The 20,289-nt window shown below is 36.5% G+C and overlaps 1 long non-coding RNA gene across 5 annotated transcripts; it reads right to left on the bottom strand.

Moving 5' to 3' along the window:
* Positions 1 to 15,423: 15,423 nt before the first annotated feature.
* On the bottom strand, positions 15,424 to 19,331 carry LOC115149691 (uncharacterized). Of its 5 annotated transcripts, XR_003866943.1 has the most exons (6): positions 18,861 to 19,331; positions 18,552 to 18,699; positions 17,573 to 17,710; positions 16,991 to 17,304; positions 16,186 to 16,892; positions 15,424 to 15,921 (listed from the first exon to the last, which is right to left on the bottom strand). It is a non-coding gene; the product is annotated as an uncharacterized LOC115149691 (long non-coding RNA). The 5 variants fall into 5 exon arrangements; XR_003866942.1 differs by having other exon boundaries at positions 15,425 to 15,921; positions 18,552 to 19,331; XR_003866944.1 differs by having other exon boundaries at positions 15,425 to 15,921; positions 17,573 to 17,707; positions 18,552 to 19,331.
* Between the last annotated feature and the right edge of the window lie 958 nt (positions 19,332 to 20,289).

Raw genomic sequence — 20,289 nt, 5'->3', positions numbered from 1 at the left:
CATTTACAATGAATAGCAATATTACAATAATGGATACATAGACCTCCAAACATTTACAATGAATAGCAATATTACAATACAATAATGGATACATAGACCTCCAAACATTTACAATGAATAGCAATATTACAATAATGGATACATAGACCTACAAACATTTACAATGAATAGCAATATTACAATAATGGATACACAGACCTCCAAACATTTACAATGAATAGCAATATTACAATAATGGATACATGGACCTACAAACATTTACAATGAATAGCAATATTACAACAATGGATACATAGACCTCCAAACATTTACAATGAATAGCAATATTACAATAATGGATACATAGACCTACAAACATTTAAAATGAATAGCAATATTACAATAACGGCTACATAGACCTCCAAACATTTACAATGAATAGCAATATTACAATAACGGATACATAGACCTACAAACATTTACAATGAATAGCAATATTACAATAACGGATACATAGACCTACAAACATTTACAATGAATAGCAATATTACAATAATGGATACATAGACCTACAAACATTTACAATGAATAGCAATATTACAATAATGGATACATGGATGTTTGTAGGTCTATGTATCCATTATTGTAATATTGCTATTCATTGTAAATGTTTGGAGGTCTATGTATCCGTTATTGTAATATTGCTATTCATTGTAAATGTTTGGAGGTCTATTTATCCGTTATTGTAATATTGCTATTCATTGTAAATGTTTGTAGGTCTATGTATCCGTTATTGTAATATTGCTATTCAATGTAAATGTTTGGAGGTCTATGTAGCCGTTATTGTAATATTGCTATTCATTGTAAATGTTTGTAGGTCTATGTATCCATTATTGTAATATTGCTATTCATTGTAAATGTTTGGAGGTCTATGTATAAATTATTGTAATATTGCTATTCATTGTAAATGTTTGTAGGTCTATGTATCCATTATTGTAAGATTGCTATTCATTGTAAATGTTTGTAGGTCTATGTATCCATTATTGTAATATTGCTATTCATTGTAAATGTTTGTAGGTCTATGTATCCATTATTGTAATATTGCTATTCATTGTAAATGCTTGTAGGTCTATGTATCCATTATTGTAATATTGCTATTCATTGTAAATGTTTGTAGGTCTATGTATCCATTATTGTAATATTGCTATTCATTGTAAATGTTTGGAGGTCTATGTATCCATTATTGTAATATTGCTATTCATTGTAAATGTTTGTAGGTCTATGTATCCATTATTGTAATATTGCTATTCATTGTAAATGACCTACAAACATTTACAATAAATAGCAATATTACAATAATGGATACATGGACCTACAAACATTTACAATGAATAGCAATATTACAATAATGGATACATGGACCTACAAGCATTTACAATGAATAGCAATATTACAGTAATGGATACATAGACCTCCAAACATTTACAATGAATAGCAATATTACAATAATGGATACATAGACCTCCAAACATTACAATGAATAGCAATATTACAATAATGGATACATAGACCTCCAAACATTTACAATGAATAGCAATATTACAATAATGGATACATAGACCTCCAAACATTTACAATGAATAGCAATATTACAATAATGGATACATAGACCTCCAAACATTTACAATGAATAGCAATATTACAATAATGGATACATAGACCTCCAAACATTTACAATGAATAGCAATATTACAATAACGGCTACATAGACCTCCAAACATTTACAAGGAATAGCAATATTACAATAACGGATACATAGACCTCCAAACATTTACAATGAATAGCAATATTACAATAACGGATACATAGACCTCCAAACATTTACAATGAATAGCAATTTTACAATAATGGATACATAGACCTCCAAACATTTACAATGAATAGCAATATTACAATAATGGATACATAGACCTCCAAACATTTACAATGAATAGCAATATTACAATAATGGATACATAGACCTCCAAACATTTACAATGAATAGCAATATTACAATAACGGATACATAGACCTCCAAACATTTACAATGAATAGCAATATTACAATAACGGATACATAGACCTACAAACATTTACAATGAATAGCAATATTACAATAATGGATACATAGACCTCCAAACATTTACAATGAATAGCAATTTTACAATAATGGATACATAGACCTCCAAACATTTACAATGAATAGCAATATTACAATAATGGATACATAGACCTCCAAACATTTACAATGAATAGCAATATTACAATAATGGATACATAGACCTCCAAACATTTACAATGAATAGCAATATTACAATAATGGATACATAGACCTCCAAACATATACAATGAATAGCAATATTACAATAATGGATACATAGACCTACAAACATTTACAATGAATAGCAATATTACAATAATGGATACATAGACCTACAAACATTTACAATGAATAGCAATATTACAATAATGGATACATAGACCTACAAACATTTACAATGAATAGCAATATTACAATAACGGATACATAGACCTCCAAACATTTACAATGAATAGCAATATTACAGTAATGGATACATAGACCTCCAAACATTTACAATGAATAGCAATATTACAATAATGGATACATAGACCTCCAAACATTTACAATGAATAGCAATATTACAATAATGGATACATAGACCTCCAAACATTTACAATGAATAGCAATATTACAATAACGGATACATAGACCTACAAACATTTACAATGAATAGCAATATTACAATAATGGATACATAGACCTCCAAACATTTACAATGAATAGCAATTTTACAATAATGGATACATAGACCTACAAACATTTACAATGAATAGCAATATTACAATAATGGATACATAGACCTCCAAACATTTACAATGAATAGCAATATTACAATAATGGATACATAGACCTCCAAACATTTACAATGAATAGCAATATTACAATAATGGATACATAGACCTCCAAACATATACAATGAATAGCAATATTACAATAATGGATACATAGACCTACAAACATTTACAATGAATAGCAATATTACAATAATGGATACATAGACCTACAAACATTTACAATGAATAGCAATATTACAATAATGGATACATAGACCTACAAACATTTACAATGAATAGCAATATTACAATAACGGATACATAGACCTCCAAACATTTACAATGAATAGCAATATTACAATAATGGATACATGGATGTTTGTAGGTCTATGTATCCATTATTGTAATATTACTATTCATTGTAAATGACCTACAAACATTTACAATAAATAGCAATATTACAATAATGGATACATGGACATACAAACATTTACAATGAATAGCAATATTACAATAATGGATACATGGACCTACAAACATTTACAATGAATAGCAATATTACAGTAATGGATACATAGACCTCCAAACATTTACAATGAATAGCAATATTACAATAATGGATACATAGACCTCCAAACATTTACAATGAATAGCAATATTACAATAATGGATACATAGACCTACAAACATTTACAATGAATAGCAATATTACAATAATGGATACATAGACCTACAAACATTTACAATGAATAGCAATATTACAATAATGGATACATAGACCTCCAAACATTTACAATGAATAGCAATATTACAATAATGGATACATAGACCTCCAAACATTTACAATGAATAGCAATATTACAATAACGGCTACATAGACCTCCAAACATTTACAATGAATAGCAATATTACAATAACGGATACATAGACCTACAAACATTTACAATGAATAGCAATATTACAATAACGGATACATAGACCTCCAAACATTTACAATGAATAGCAATTTTACAATAATGGATACATAGACCTCCAAACATTTACAATGAATAGCAATATTACAATAATGGATACATAGACCTCCAAACATTTACAATGAATAGCAATATTACAATAATGGATACATAGACCTCCAAACATTTACAATGAATAGCAATATTACAATAATGGATACATAGACCTACAAACATTTACAATGAATAGCAATATTACAATAATGGATACATAGACCTACAAACATTTACAATGAATAGCAATATTACAATAATGGATACATAGACCTACAAACATTTACAATGAATAGCAATATTACAATAATGGATACATAGACCTACAAACATTTACAATGAATAGCAATATTACAATAATGGATACATAGACCTACAAGCATTTACAATGAATAGCAATATTACAATAATGGATACATAGACCTCCAAACATTTACAATGAATAGCAATATTACAATAATGGATACATAGACCTACAAACATTTACAATGAATAGCAATATTACAATAATGGATACATAGACCTACAAACATTTACATTGAATAGCAATATTACAATAATGGATGCATAGACCTACAAACATTTACAATGAATAGCAATATTACAATAATGGATACATAGACCTCCAAACATTTACAATGAATAGCAATATTACAATAATGGATACATAGACCTACAAACATTTACAATGAATAGCAATATTACAATAATGGATACATAGACCTACAAACATTTACAATGAATAGCAATATTACAATAATGGATACATAGACCTCCAAACATTTACAATGAATAGCAATATTACAATAATGGATACATAGACCTCCAAACATTTACAATGAATAGCAATATTACAATAATGGACACATAGACCTCCAAACATTTACAATGAATAGCAATATTACAATAAAGGATACATAGACCTCCAAACATTTACAATGAATAGCAATATTACAATAATGGATACATAGACCTCCAAACATTTACAATGAATAGCAATATTACAATAATGGATACATAGACATACACACATTTACAATGAATAGCAATATTACAATAATGGATACATAGACCTACAAACATTTACAATGAATAGCAATATTACAATAATGGATACATAGACCTACAAACATTTACAATGAATAGCAATATTACAATAATGGATACATAGACCTACAAACATTTACAATGAATAGCAATATTACAATAACGGCTACATAGACCTCCAAACATTTACAATGAATAGCAATATTACAATAATGGATACATAGACCTCCAAACATTTACAATGAATAGCAATATTACAATAATGGATACATAGATCTCCAAACATTTACAATGAATAGCAATATTACAATAATGGATACATTATTACCAAACAAATCAAATTTAAATTTGTCACATGTGCCAAATACAACAGGTGACCTTACTGTCAAATGCTGAATACAAGCTCTTAAACCAACAATACAGTTAACCTGTTGAGGCCACGGGTTAGCAATGAACCCTGAGACGGGATTGCTAGCAAGGCTGGAAATTCAAAACATCAAAAAACTAATAATTTCAATTTCTCAAACAATCAACTATTTTACACCATTTAAAAGATAAACATCTCCTTAATCTAACCACATTGTTCGATTTTCAAAGAGGCTTTACGGCAAAAGCATAAAGTTAGATTATGTTAGGACAATACATAGCCACAAAAGTACAAACATCCATTTTCAATTCAAGGTCAGGCGTCACCAAAAGCAGAAACCAGCTAAAATTATGCACCAACCTTTGACAATCTCCATCAGATGACACTCCTAGGACATTATGTTATACAATACATGCATTTTTTGTTCCATCAAGTTCATATTTATATCCAAAAACCGCATTTTACAGTAGCGGTGAAATTCTGATTTTTTTCTTCTCTGAAATGCTTCCGGTGAACAACGTTACAATTTTCAAAATTACTATTCAAAAACATTGGTAAATTATAATATTGTCATTCAAATAATTATAGTTTAACATTTCGTAAATGATACTGTCTTGCCAGATTTCAAAATAACTTTACTGGGAAATCACAAGTTGCAATAAACCAGGTGCTGTGCTAAGAACAATAAGCTAGCCTAATTAGCTTAGCATCATCTTGTAACCATGTAATATCAATAATACTATTGTCAATAATCCATTACCTTTGATTATCTTCATCCATTGGCAGTTCCAGGAATTCCAGGTCCACAACAAATGTGGTTTCTTTTGACAAAGTTCATAATTGATGTCCAAATAACTCCAAGTTGTTCCATGTTGTTAGCGCTTCGGTGGCTACTAAAAAGTAGCGCGGAGGGGGTGTGTGAAATCACGGCAAAAAGTTAAAAAAGTTACAAAAATAATCTATTTATGTTTGTTCAAACATGTCAAACGTTGTTTAGCATCAATCTTTAGAGCCATTTTTAACGTGAAACATCAGTAATGTTTCAACCCGACTTCACCTGTGTCTAGAAAAACGTTTTTTAAAAATGTCTCGTGTCTCATGATTGCGCAGGTGCAGGCCATAATGGAAGTGACGACATCCCACGGACGTCAACTTCAATGCATTCTAATTTGCTCCCTGTTAATCATGGAAGCTTCAAACAACTTTATAAAGATCGCTGACATCTAGTGGAATCCGTAGGAGTTGCGAACTGAATCCTTTCTCACTATGGTATCTAATAAACAATGACACTAAATAGTACAGCCACTAAATTCTCATTTTTTTAATCTATTTTTCTCAGGTTTTTGCCTGCAATATGAGTTTTGTTATACTTACAGACACCATTCAAACTGTTTTAGAAAATTCAGAGTGTTTTCTATCCGAATGTGTTAATAATATGCATATCCTAGCTTCTGAGTTGGTGTAGGAGGCAGTTAAAAATGGGCACGTATTTTTTTCAAAATTCTCAATACTGCCACCGTGGCCCGTAGAGGTTTTAAGAGTTAAAACAGGGTGCAGCCTTGACCTCTAAATCTCTTTCAATAGGAATACATTGCCTGCTGCCCTAATTCCAACCTTCCTAAGTCTGGCAGAACTACTAATAACATTTTTATTAACAGCAAGACAATTACAGTAATATATATATTGAATGAATAAAGAGATATCTTACCTTGAACCAGTAGCAGATGCCATCTTGCTCCAAGTAATTTCTCAACTAAATTTTTTCAGAATACAGCAAAGGTAACAATCCAAAATCAGCTCCTTGGAAGTGTGTTCTCTCTCAGTATAAAGTTCTATTGAGAATAATGGCCTTCTCTGGAGAAGGCCTTCTCTGGAGAAGGCCATTATATACACACTCAGATAGGCACAACCCTTTTCAACATTTAAATATCGAACCAAGAAAAAACCCTGTGTTTAAAGTTGTGTTAAATTGATCATTCAGGAGATGAGATTAACACCTTGCATTGATTGTCCATCCAAGGTGGTTGCCTACGTCATTGTTATGTTGAGGTTAGAAGATCATCAGGGTGATTCATTTCAGGGCTGGGCTCTCTTTCATTCAGTAATACAGAGGCAGGGCAATCAAAGGCTCCAACTCACTGAACTGCCCATCAGCCCAGCCATTGTTATTATTCATACTTTTCAGAACCTCTCAGACTAGAAAATATAAATAAAATTTACTATAGTGTTTTAAATTGTTTGCATGTAGAACGGCTGGTAGGAATAATAACAATGGCTGGGCTGATGGGCACTTCAGTGACTTGGAGCCTTTGATTGCCCTGCCTCTGGGAGCCTGTCCACTTGTTACATGATTACTGAGTGAAAGAGAGCCTATGAAAGTTTTCATGGAGGGTGGGTGACCCCCTTGGTGGCTGAACCTGAGATCAATGAGAGAACTTGTCAGAAAAAACGACAGAGTCCCACTTTCTCTGTCATTGTACAAAGTAGAGAGTGGGGAAAAAATGTGTACAAATGTATACAGAGGCTCTGGAATTTGTCATAAAAAAAAAAAAAAAAAAATTGTGAAAAAGGATTCAAATAAAGTTCCAACAGTACATGAGATGATCAGACTGAACCAACTGCTATCTTAAAATGTTTATTCAGTTAGGAAACAGAGGATGGATCACATAATTAAAGTTATCACACAATTAAATAATAAATCCTCACTCACACAGACAAACATGGCTTCATTATTGTTCACAGTTTATTATCATAGTTTCTCACAGATCCTGGCTTCCACTGTTAGAATGGCTGAGCGAGAGGAGGTGGGGCTTTTTTCATAGCCTGAGAGAGAGAGAGAGAGACATTCAGTTTAACTAGAGGGGCTGGGTGCGCCCCCTGTTGGCTGAACCCGGGTGGGAGGTTCCCCCTTAGCAAGCAATGGACCCCATCACACCACTGAAGCCATTAATAACTATATTCAAAAACACACCTGGTAACCTGTTCAATCACCAGGCACACGGCTCAACATGGTTCAATGACAGAGAAAAAAAAATATGTCAAAATGAATAAAAAAATGATACAGCTGTCTTTAATAAGATCAAACTGAACTAACTGCTATCTTGAAATGTTGAAAAAGTGTTTTTAAATAGGCATCCTATCATTTGAAAATTAGTTGAAAGGCTAAGTGATTCTCCTCCTGACAAGAAGCTGACAGTCTTCAAACAGAGCAATTAAAAAATTAACAACTCACAGCTGTGTTAATAGACCCAACTCAAACATCTGCTATCTTGAAATGTCCAAAAAAGGTATTTAAATGGGCCTACCAGACATCTTCTTGAGAGAAGATAAGGTCAGGGACTCCTGACTGACTCTCTGTCATGTTGAAATAGGTTCTCCTGTCTTACTTTCTGTCATGTTGAGATTGGTTTCCCTGTCTTACTTTCTGTCATGTTGAGATTGGTTAGTTCTTCTTGAGAGAACTAACCCAAAAGTAGTCCAACTAACCCAAAATTAGTCGAAAGGCTAAGGGATTTTCTAAATAGCTCAGTCTTATCACTCAATATGAGTCAAAATCTGTCACTTCCAGGAGTGCTCATTTTGTCAAAAATGAAAAAATGAAAAAATTAACAACTCACAGCTGTGTTAATAGACCCAACTCAAACATCTGCTATCTTGAAACGTCCAAAAAAGGTATTTAAATGGGCCTACCAGACATCTTCTTGAGAGAAGATAAGGTCAGGGACTCCTGACTGACTTTAATCTCCGTCATGTTGAAATAGGTTCTCCTGTCTTACTTTCTGTCATGTTGAGATTGGTTTCCCTGTCTTACTTTCTGTCATGTTGAGATTGGTTAGTTCTTCTTGAGAGAACTAACCCAAAATTAGTCCAACTAACCCAAAATTAGTCGAAAGGCTAAGGGATTTTCTAAATAGCTCAGTCTTATCACTCAATATGAGTCAAAATCTGTCATGATTGGACAGCGGGGCCATTGTTGAAGTCCCTGGTCAACGAGGTGGCAATGTCACAATCTGTGCTGCTATCAGCAACCATGGTGTTCTACATCACCATGTTACACTCGGGCCATATAACACCCAGCACCTTCTAACATTTATGGCCAATCTAAGATATATTTTATTTGAGCAGCAGGTTCAAGAGCAGCAGGGTCTAGAGCTAAATGAGAATCCCATCCCCACCTATGTGATTGTCCCACACTATGTCAGTTTCCAGCGAGCTGCTCAGGTAAGGGAATTGGTTTAACATCAATGGGCAGTTTATGAACTTGTACCTCCCTCCATACTCGCCTTTCCTGAATCCAATTGAGGAGTTTTTTCTCCTCTTGGAGATGGACAGTGTATGATAGACAACCCTCCACCAGAGTAAATCTGCTGCAAGCCATGGATTTATCCTGTGGTGATATAGGTGAGGAATCATGTCAGGGCTGGATAGGGCACACAAGAGGCTTCTTCCCCCGTTGCCTCAGGAGGGACAATATTTCTGATCAATTTTGAGCTACTATGATAGAACATGTTTTCGTTCATCAAAAGACAATGACGGAAAAATATGATTTTTTTTTAGATTAAAAATGTACTTCTCCCTGAGAATTTTGTATGTTTTGAACAATGTGTTTTCTATTTTTCGGTGTATTGTTTACTGACTGCTTGAGAGTGTATATCATTTTGATCACTTTGTTTATGATTTGAGAGCAGTGTTTGATTTTGAACACAGGTAAAACTGTTTTGAGGTGAATGTTTCATTTTGCGAGAGGAGTTAGAGTTTATGTAAATAGTGCTTGAAGATGAGGAGAGGAGAGGAGTCAGAGGTTATATAAATAGTGCTTGAAGATGAGGTTTTGTGTTTAATGTTTTCAGGAAATGGAGCAAGGTTTCAGAAATTGTGTTTTAGCAATTGAGAAAAACTGTAATGACTCTGATGAGTGTCCAACTTCAATCACCTAGGCAACAACCTTGCATGGAAATATAATAACCAGGGTGACTATAGAGTGGGCAACAGTTCATCACTCAGGAGTCAATGTCATGTCTGTTGTCTTTTTTCAGAGAGAGAGAGAGAGAGAGAGAGAGAGAGAGAGAGAGAGAGAGAGAGAGAGAGAGAGAGAGAGAGAGAGAGAGAGAGAGAGAGAGAGAGAGAGAGAGAGAGAGAGAGAGAGAGAGAGAGAGAGAGAGAGAGAGAGAGAGAGAGAGAGAGAGAGAGAGAGAGAGAAAGTTGAAAGTTGTCACAGATGCAAACAATTTAAAACACTATAGTAAATTTTATTTATATTTTCTAGTCTGAGAGGTTCTGAAAAGTATGAATAATAACAATGGCTGGGCTGATGAGCAGTTCAGTGAGTTGGAGCCTTTGATTGCCCTGCCTCTGTATTACTGAATGAAAGAGAGCCCAGCCCTGAAATGAATCACCCTGATGATCCTCTGACCTCAACATAACAATGACGTAGGCAACCACCTTGGATGGACAATCAATGCAAGGTGTTAATCTCATCTCCTGAATGATCAATTTAACACAACTTTAAACCCAGGTTTTTTTACAGGAATAATAACAATGGCTGGGCTGATGGGCACTTCAGTGACTTGGAGCCTTTGATTGCCCTGCCTCTGGGAGCCTGTCCACTTGTTACATGATTACTGAGTGAAAGAGAGCCTATGAAAGTTTTCATGGAGGGTGGGTGACCCCCTTGGTGGCTGAACCTGAGATCAATGAGAGAACTTGTCAGAAAAAACGACAGAGTCCCACTTTCTCTGTCATTGTACAAAGTAGAGAGTGGGGAAAAAATGTGTACAAATGTATACAGAGGCTCTGGAATTTGTCATAAAAAATAAAAATAAAAATTGTGAAAAAGGATTCAAATAAAGTTCCAACAGTACATGAGATGATCAGACTGAACCAACTGCTATCTTAAAATGTTTATTCAGTTAGGAAACAGAGGATGGATCACATAATTAAAGTTATCACACAATTAAATAATAAATCCTCACTCACACAGACAAACATGGCTTCATTATTGTTCACAGTTTATTATCATAGTTTCTCACAGATCCTGGCTTCCACTGTTAGAATGGCTGAGCGAGAGGAGGTGGGGCTTTTTTCATAGCCTGAGAGAGAGAGAGAGAGACATTCAGTTTAACTAGAGGGGCTGGGTGCGCCCCCTGTTGGCTGAACCCGGGTGGGAGGTTCCCCCTTAGCAAGCAATGGACCCCATCACACCACTGAAGCCATTAATAACTATATTCAAAAACACACCTGGTAACCTGTTCAATCACCAGGCACACGGCTCAACATGGTTCAATGACAGAGAAAAAAAAATATGTCAAAATGAATAAAAAAATGATACAGCTGTCTTTAATAAGATCAAACTGAACTAACTGCTATCTTGAAATGTTGAAAAAGTGTTTTTAAATAGGCATCCTATCATTTGAAAATTAGTTGAAAGGCTAAGTGATTCTCCTCCTGACAAGAAGCTGACAGTCTTCAAACAGAGCAATTAAAAAATTAACAACTCACAGCTGTGTTAATAGACCCAACTCAAACATCTGCTATCTTGAAATGTCCAAAAAAGGTATTTAAATGGGCCTACCAGACATCTTCTTGAGAGAAGATAAGGTCAGGGACTCCTGACTGACTCTCTGTCATGTTGAAATAGGTTCTCCTGTCTTACTTTCTGTCATGTTGAGATTGGTTTCCCTGTCTTACTTTCTGTCATGTTGAGATTGGTTAGTTCTTCTTGAGAGAACTAACCCAAAATTAGTCCAACTAAACCAAAATTAGTCGAAAGGCTAAGGGATTTTCTAAATAGCTCAGTCTTATCACTCAATATGAGTCAAAATCTGTCACTTCCAGGATTATCATTTTGTCAAAAATGAAAAAATGAAAAAAATAACAGCTCACAGCTGTGTTAAGAGACCCAACTCAAACATATGCTATCTTGAAATGTCCAAAAAAGGTATTTAAATGGGCCTACCAGACATCTTGAGAGAAGACAAGGTCAGGGACTCCTGACTGACTTTACTCTCCGTCATGTTGAAATATGACAAAAGCTCTAGGCTGTTTTTAACCACTTCCGGTTGTCACAGGAAGTTCTTACTCAACACACGTTGTCTTTGGGGTAGACATAAACAGAATCCTGAATAAGAAGTCTCTACCTTAATAATTGACTGAATGACACATGGTTGAGTTGCGTAATTTTCACTATCTGCAGGTGGCCATATGAAAATAGCTCTAGGCTGTTTTTAACAACTTCCGGTTGTCACAGGAAGCTCTTGCTTCACACACGTTGTCTTTGGGGTAGTCTCAGTCCTGTCTGATGCTGTCTGGCCAGTGAAAGTCTGTCTCAGTCCTGTCTGATGCTGTCCGGTCAGTGAAACAGTCTGTCTCAGTCCTGTCTGATGCTGTCCGGTCAGTGAAACAGTCTGTCTCAGTCCTGTCTGATGCTGTCCGGTCAGTGAAACAGTCTGTCACAGTCCTGTCTGATGCTGTCCGGTCAGTGAAACAGTCTGTCTCAGTCCTGTCTGATGCTGTCTAGACAGTGAAACAGTCTGTCTCAGTCCTGTCTGATGCTGTCTGGACATAAAGAGTATAACATTGTTGCTGCCCGTAGCGTTGAAGGCAAGGGAAGCCAGTGAGCATTTGGCTTCCTTTGATTGTGTTGGCTGTGCTAGCTGTGTTAGCTGTGCTAGCTGTGTTAGCTGTGCTAGCTGCATTAGCTGTGCTAGCTGTGTTAGATGTGCTAATCCAAATTTATGGTTTTAAAAAAGGGCAAAATTAAAGACAGATCGTAACTGTAGGTGCTGAACTCTCTGTGTCGTTTTAAAGCAATAGTCGTTTTGTCGTCCCTAAAATGTCTGAAACATATATTTTGCTTTGACCGTGCTGCAGGTCACCTAACTGTTTGGTTACATGCAATAAGCTTTGTGTGGACTTCACCGGACAGCGGTTGCTCTCTGGTTTTGAGATGAAAACAAATGTCTAGTTTAATTTATTCTGCCGCTGTGTCTAGTAGTAGTACCATCAACAGACAGCAGGGGGCAGTAGAACCTGTCTTCACAGTGGAAAGGCAGACACAGTGGATTCATTTGTCTTTAATAAGATCAAACTGAACTAACTGCTATCTTGAAATGTTGAAAAAGTGTTTTTAAATAGGCATCCTATCATTTGAAAATTAGTTGAAAGGCTAAGTGATTCTCCTCCTGAGAAGAAGCTGACAGCCTTCAAACATAGCAAAAAAAGTGGTCCCAAACAATATGTCAAAATGAATAAAAAAATGATACAGCTGTCTTTAATAAGATCAAACTGAACTAACTGCTATCTTGAAATGTGGAAAAAGTGTTTTTAAATAGGCATCCTATCATTTGAAAATTAGTTGAAAGGCTAAGTGATTCTCCTCCTGACAAGAATTTGACAGCCTTCAAACATAGTGCAAAAAAAGTGGGCGTCAATCATATTTGTGAACATAATCCCTAGCTGTGTATTGCCGCTTTCCATGTTGTCTGTAGCTTGTGAGGTGTGGAAACACTGTTGCTTTAATGGATTTTGTCTTGTTGCTTTTTCTTCTATGTTGCTCTGTCTGTATGCTACGTCTTGCTTGTCCTATGTTGCTCTGCGTGTGCTCACTGCTCAATGATTGTCTATTTGTAATTGTTTTTTAATAACCTGCCCAGGGACTGCGGTTGAAAATTAGCCGGCTGGCTAACTGGCTTAACTGAAACGTTGATAAATGTGCACTGTCCCTGTAAAAATAAAATAAACAGAAACCAACGTTGAGTTGAGGTGCAACCAAAAACTTGAATGATCATAGAAAAGGAAAAAGCGCAACTCTTGCTCACTATAAAAAATGCATTGCTTTATTCAAGCAAGGTTAAAAGATTAACGTTTCGGCCTAGTCTATGACGATATGCAAGTTGTGTTTGCCCAGGAAAAGGGAGACCCAGACTCACCCTGGTTCTTGAGGGTTGAAGACACCGAAAAAGTATCATTAAGTAAATGGGACTTTTCAATTCTTGAATACAAATCTTTAATGAACATGAATTTAAATACAATTGACTTGAGGATCAGAGCATGCAGGCTGACTGGCTAGCCCTGAAGGCCCTCTGCCTCTACCTCTGTGTGGTTCATAGGCACTCACATAGGCACTCACACAAAACAATATCCCACATCGCAGGTGGGACAAAAAGGACACACTAAGTATGATCCCCAATAAGAGGTAACGATTATCAGCTGCCTCCAATTGGGAACCATATACACACACCAACATAGAAATATAATACCTAGAAACCCCCCTAGTCACGCCCTGACCTAAAACACCATAGAGAACCCCGAGGGCTCTCTATGGTCAGGGCGTGACACAAGCTGAATATTGAATATAACTGTGATTTCTGTGGAATGGAAAAGGAGACCATTTTTGCATTTGTTTTTTACCTGTATTTATAGCAGAATGTTTTGGATTGACATACAGAATTTTGTTACAAAATAAATTGGGCCGGTTGTACTATTTAATGGTTTTGATATAATGATTTATTTCAGAAATTCTGACGGATAAAGATGTAGCATATTTAATTCAACTGCTAATAATACTAGGTACATTTCATATTCACAAATGCCAATGGCCTAATTCAAAACCTAACTTTTTTCACTTTATAAATGAGTTTAAACAATATGGCATCACTAACTATAATGAAAAACAAAAAGGCAATTAAAACTTGTAGTCTTAATGAATGATTTGTTTGTTTAGGATTCCTGGCAATGTAAATAGTTTGTTAGTACGCTTGTTTGCATGTGACTATTCTTCTTTTGTTTGATGATATTTGTTAATAAAGAAAAGTAAAAAAGAGTGCCCTGTATAAGTTGAAATCATATTGAACAACTACCAGAGAGAACCTTCTCTACATAGGAATTGCATACCATATTTTTTCCCATACATCAAAATAATACTTTATTGTCAATCAGCAATTACTTACTTAGATAAGGCCTCAACAAGGCCCCAGTTAATGGTTGAAAATAACTTATGTCAGTGTCAATGAGTTACACTGAGTGTTAAAATATTAAGATCACCTGCTCTTTCCATGACATATGCTGACCAGGTGAATCCAGGTTAACGCTATAATCCCTTATGGATGTCACTAGTTAAATCCACTTAAATAAGTATAGATAAAGAGGAGGAGAAAGGTTTAAAAAAATATTGTAAGGCTTGAGACAATTGAGACATGGATTGTGTATGTGTGCCATTTAAAGGGTGAATGGGCAAGACAAAATATTTACATGCCTTTCAACGGGGCATGGTTGTATGTGCCAGGGGTACCAGTTTGTGTCAAGAACTGCAATGCTGCTGGGTTTTTTACGCTCAACAGTTTCCCGTGTGTATGAAGAATGGTTCACCACTCAAAAGACAATTTGACACAACTGTGGGAAGCATTGGAGTCAACATGGGCCAGCATCCCTGTGAATGTGTTGTACACTCAGTACATTAATAGTATTGGTACCGTGTTCTTGCCGTAACCTGTAAAGCTGGAGCAGCCTGCGAGGCAGGGGGAGGTGTAGGTGATGCCATTATCTGAACACACAGGGTCCCACTCCCCAGCCAAGCAGGAGCAGTCTCTGTTACACTCTGACAACAGGCTGCCATCGTACACCAGGGGACCTGGGGGACAGAGAAAATGGCTGGTAATAATGATGTTTAAATAATTGTGTCTGAACTATCATTGACATAGGCACAGTGACAAAACAGCCAGGAATCCTGGCTCAGTAACAACCATACTGTATATTCCCACAAGAGGGAGCCCAGGAAGAGGCCCATGTGTGTTTTGGTCTAACTCTCCCTCATATTCCACTGATCAAAACTTTTGTTTTTATCAACCCACACACCCCCCAACCAACCAACCAACCAATCAGATGTCATATTTACCCGTTGTAGGACACGGTCAGACCAGCCACCTTAACGTTGTCACACTTAGCGCCAGACTGCAGAAGGAGGAGGTGGTAGGCCATGAAGGAGGTGACGAAAGACAGCTGGGCTCCAGACACAACGCCAAGCTTATACCTCTTCATCAGTAGACCTCCCAGGAATATCCCCACCGCACCCACAGGCAGGTTCACCTCACCTGGAAAAGTTATACTCACACGTCTTTAGTGCTGCCAGTGTGCTGGAGTTTCATTTCCACTCATGTTCAACAAACCTACAGGGGATGGGAGAAAACAAAAAAAATAGAATTTAATGCCATTCAACATCAATACTGACAGGATGGAACATTTCAGTTGGAGCATGTCCATGTTTCTATGGCTTCGTTAAGACAGGCAGCCCAATTCAGTAGTTTTTTGAGTAATTGGTATTTTGACCAATCAGATATGCTCTGAAAAAGAGCTGATGCGAAAATATGTAATGTGATTGGTCAAAAGATCAATTAGTGGAAAAAATATCATAATTGGGCTGCCTGTCTAAACGCATCCCTTGTCTCTCTGTCTCTGACCCAAACCTCAGTCCTTGCATCGATTACAGAGGGCTGAAAAGGATTACGATCAAGAATCGTTACCCCCTACCCGATGTCCGCCACCTTGGAGTTGGCCCTAGGAGCCCAATTCTTCACCAAACTGGACCTCCGCAACGCTTAAAATCTGGTGAGAATCAGGGAGGGAGATGAGTGGAAAACTGCCTTTAACACCCCTAGTGGTCACTGAGTATTTAGTCATGACCTTCGGAATATCAAACTCACCGGCATTTTTTCAAGCATTGATCAATGACACTCTTAGGGATATGTTGAATGGGTTCGTCTTTGTTTACCTCGACGACATCCTGATCTTCTCCAAAAACCCTTCCGGAACACATTCGGCCCTGTCCCACCTCACTCAAGCAGGTTTTTGCGGGAATCTCAAGGCTGACAGGGCATTCATAGAGCTCAAGAGACGTTTCAACTCCGGACCCATCCTCGTTCATCCTGATCCTACTCGTCCCTTTGTGGTAGAGGTGGACGCCTCGGACACCGGAGCTGGTGCGGTCCTTTCACAGCGGAACGAGGAGGACAAGAAACTGCACCCATGCGCATTTTTTATTTTGACTAAAAATGACATATCAGTTTGGATACTAGGCTGCAACAACATAGCAGCACATAAAACAATGTTAGGGCTTTGACAGTAGAGTCATGGACAAACGCCAATCAATCAGTTAATAGGAACAACTAGAAAACTGGACAGTATTGAGAGCAGACTCTGAACCACAAGAAAAACGGATCATACTGTCGTCTGTATCTAGTTTTTACTACATGAATTCTCAAGCAACTCAATGTTATTGTTGATACCCATCTCAAAGCTGCAGTCTATGAGTCCGATGAGAGAACTGGACAGGTCAAAGTGTCTCTCTGAGTGATGGCACACTTCATGTAGGTCCCTGACAGAGCTTTGGTGAAGGAGGCGAACGACGGGGCCACGATGAACTGCTGACAAACACAAGAGACAGAACATTAGTGTGTGTTTGTCCGTGTGTATGTGCATGCGTGGATGCGTGTGCAGACAGAGTGCATGTGTAGCTGAGGTGGCCTGCAAAAGTAAAAAGAACGGACACAAGTTTACGTCTGCAAAGTTCTGGCGCTTTCTTTATTCTGAAGAATGTTTTTTTCCTCTTGTTCAATTGTCTATTTTCTTGTTAGTACTTTGAAAATATTCACATCAAACAAGTGCACATTTTAAATTACACAACATAAATGCACTTTACCTAAAGCACAACTCAAAAATGTTCCACAAATAACCCTGTCTTAGTGTATGGTTTCACATGAAAACCACAATGTATTTCACATTCATACAATAGAAACACCTATATATGAAAACATAACTGAATGTTTTTCTATATACCGCTACCTCTATAGAAAACTGACAACAATACATTCAGCTTTAAGATAGTGGCACCTCCAGAAAATCGTCTCTCTCTCACTGTATGCACTAAAAGTCACAATTTTACACAAAAAAACAATAACATGTAAAACCAACTCAGAAATCCCTAACAAATGGATTCTTTATAAAAAAATCTCCTAGACAAAATCCAGTACAAGTAAGCTACTCAGTAAACATAGTCTCTGTGACTCGTAAATCGTTTTTTACCTCAGCTAGCATCAAGCTAACATATACTCTCACTCAATGTAAATCACGTTCTTCTCTCACTCAGTTCGACACAAAGCCAAAACAAAACCTTTCCTAACGTGATAATACCTTGACAGAGTTGTTAAATAGCATGTTATTACATATTGTGTATATATTTGAACGTTTGGAAGTTCTGTTACATACCTGTAATAGTAAAAAGAACAGACCCAGTTTAGCTCAGTAAAGTTCTGATCCTTATTCAGCAGAATGGTGAGCGCTTGGCCAGAACTTGCTGTTTCTCCTGCTACAACAGTGCAACAGCGCCATCTATTGGCCTGATGGACTGCTAACGCTAAAGTATTTAGAAAATGCAATTTAGATTAATTAAGACAAATACATAAACAAATTGGGAGGGAAATGAATAATAAAAGAGTGTCCGTTTTTAGTGACTTTGTTTTCAACCCATTACACAAGCACAATCGTACATGTGCATTTTAAAGCATTATTAAGAACCTTGAGTGTGGAACTGCAGGGCGTTTGTTGGCCTGCTTGTCAGGGACACACAGTTCCTGTTGGCTGGTCAGCTTCGCTCTGTCCTCTGCTGAATCACCCATCCTATCCAGTCAGATACGCAAAAACCACATCAATTTCACATGTGAACACGGGAAGTGTTCCAAAAACATGTTTTCATGTATTCTTCACATAAAATGTAAGTTGAAATCATGTGGTTTTTCTGTCAGGGCAGGAATATAAGATGCATTTTCATGTTATGTTTGATGTTGCATGATCTTGAAAATGCAATGTTCTTTGAGGTTCTTCCATTTGCTTTTCCATGTATTTCCATGTATTTTCCATTTTACATTCCCTCAGTCCTTTTCACTTTCCTTGGCAAAATCAAATCAAATCAAATGTATTTATTTAGTCCTTCTTACATCAGCTGATATCTCAAAGTGCTGCACAGAAACCCAGCCTAAAACCCCAAACAGCATCGGTAGCCCTGCCCCCTGGTAAACAGCGTATGATCGCTGGATGATTCGTTTTAAGTCTAATACTACAGGTAATGGAGAATGGAGTCGCCAATGACTAGGGTTTTCAATTTGTCAGAGCTAATGCTGGGAGCCTTCGGCGTCTCAGACCCCGTAACGGGAGGAGTAGAGACCTGAGAAAGCTCAGACCCCGTAACGGGAGGAGTAGAGACCAGAGAAGGCTCGGCCTCAGACTCCGACTCGCTGCTTAATGGGGAGAACTGGTTGAAAGTTTCTGTCGGCTTTAATCGCTGCCAAAAGTGATTCTAACGTGTATTGTGAATACTTATGTAAATTAGATATTTCTGTATTTCATTTTCAATACATTTGAGAAAAAACCTTTTCACTTTGTCATTATGGGGTATTGTCTGTAGCTGGGTGAGATGATAAAAAAACTATAATTTAATCCATTTGGAATTCAGGCAGTAAGAAAACAAAATGCGGAATAAGTTAAGGGGTATGAACACTTTCTGAAGGCACTGTATATCTGCAAGAAAGTGATAAATGAGCAACTCTTTGAAAGGGGGTCATATAAACATTGCCTTATTTAAAAAAAAAAATTGCTATCATGCTATAATCGGCATAGTTTCTCAGGCCAAATCTTCATTCTGTAAAATAAAGTAAAATACACGCTACAGGGAATGCAAAAAAAAATGGCTTCTGCAAAGCACATATACATTGTCCAATCAACATCCACACATTGATTTCATTCTTCGGGTCTTCATTCAAACACAAACACTCTTGGAATAACATGCTCTTTCAGTGTCTTGTTGCAGGTTGTGCAATGTTCAAAAGCGTGTGAGAGATTAGCATGAATGTGTGTGTATGTCTGAGGGGTCAAGTTTGGATGGTCGTACATATGCAAATAGACTAGATTGTATATTTCAGGACCATGGACAGCAGCGATATCGGCATAG

This window comes from Salmo trutta, chromosome 15, assembly GCF_901001165.1.
Source record: "Salmo trutta chromosome 15, fSalTru1.1, whole genome shotgun sequence".
NCBI classification, from domain to species: Eukaryota; Metazoa; Chordata; class Actinopteri; order Salmoniformes; family Salmonidae; genus Salmo; species Salmo trutta.
Note: the sequence above shows the minus strand (reverse complement) of the source record. Positions and strands in the feature narration are given on the sequence as shown.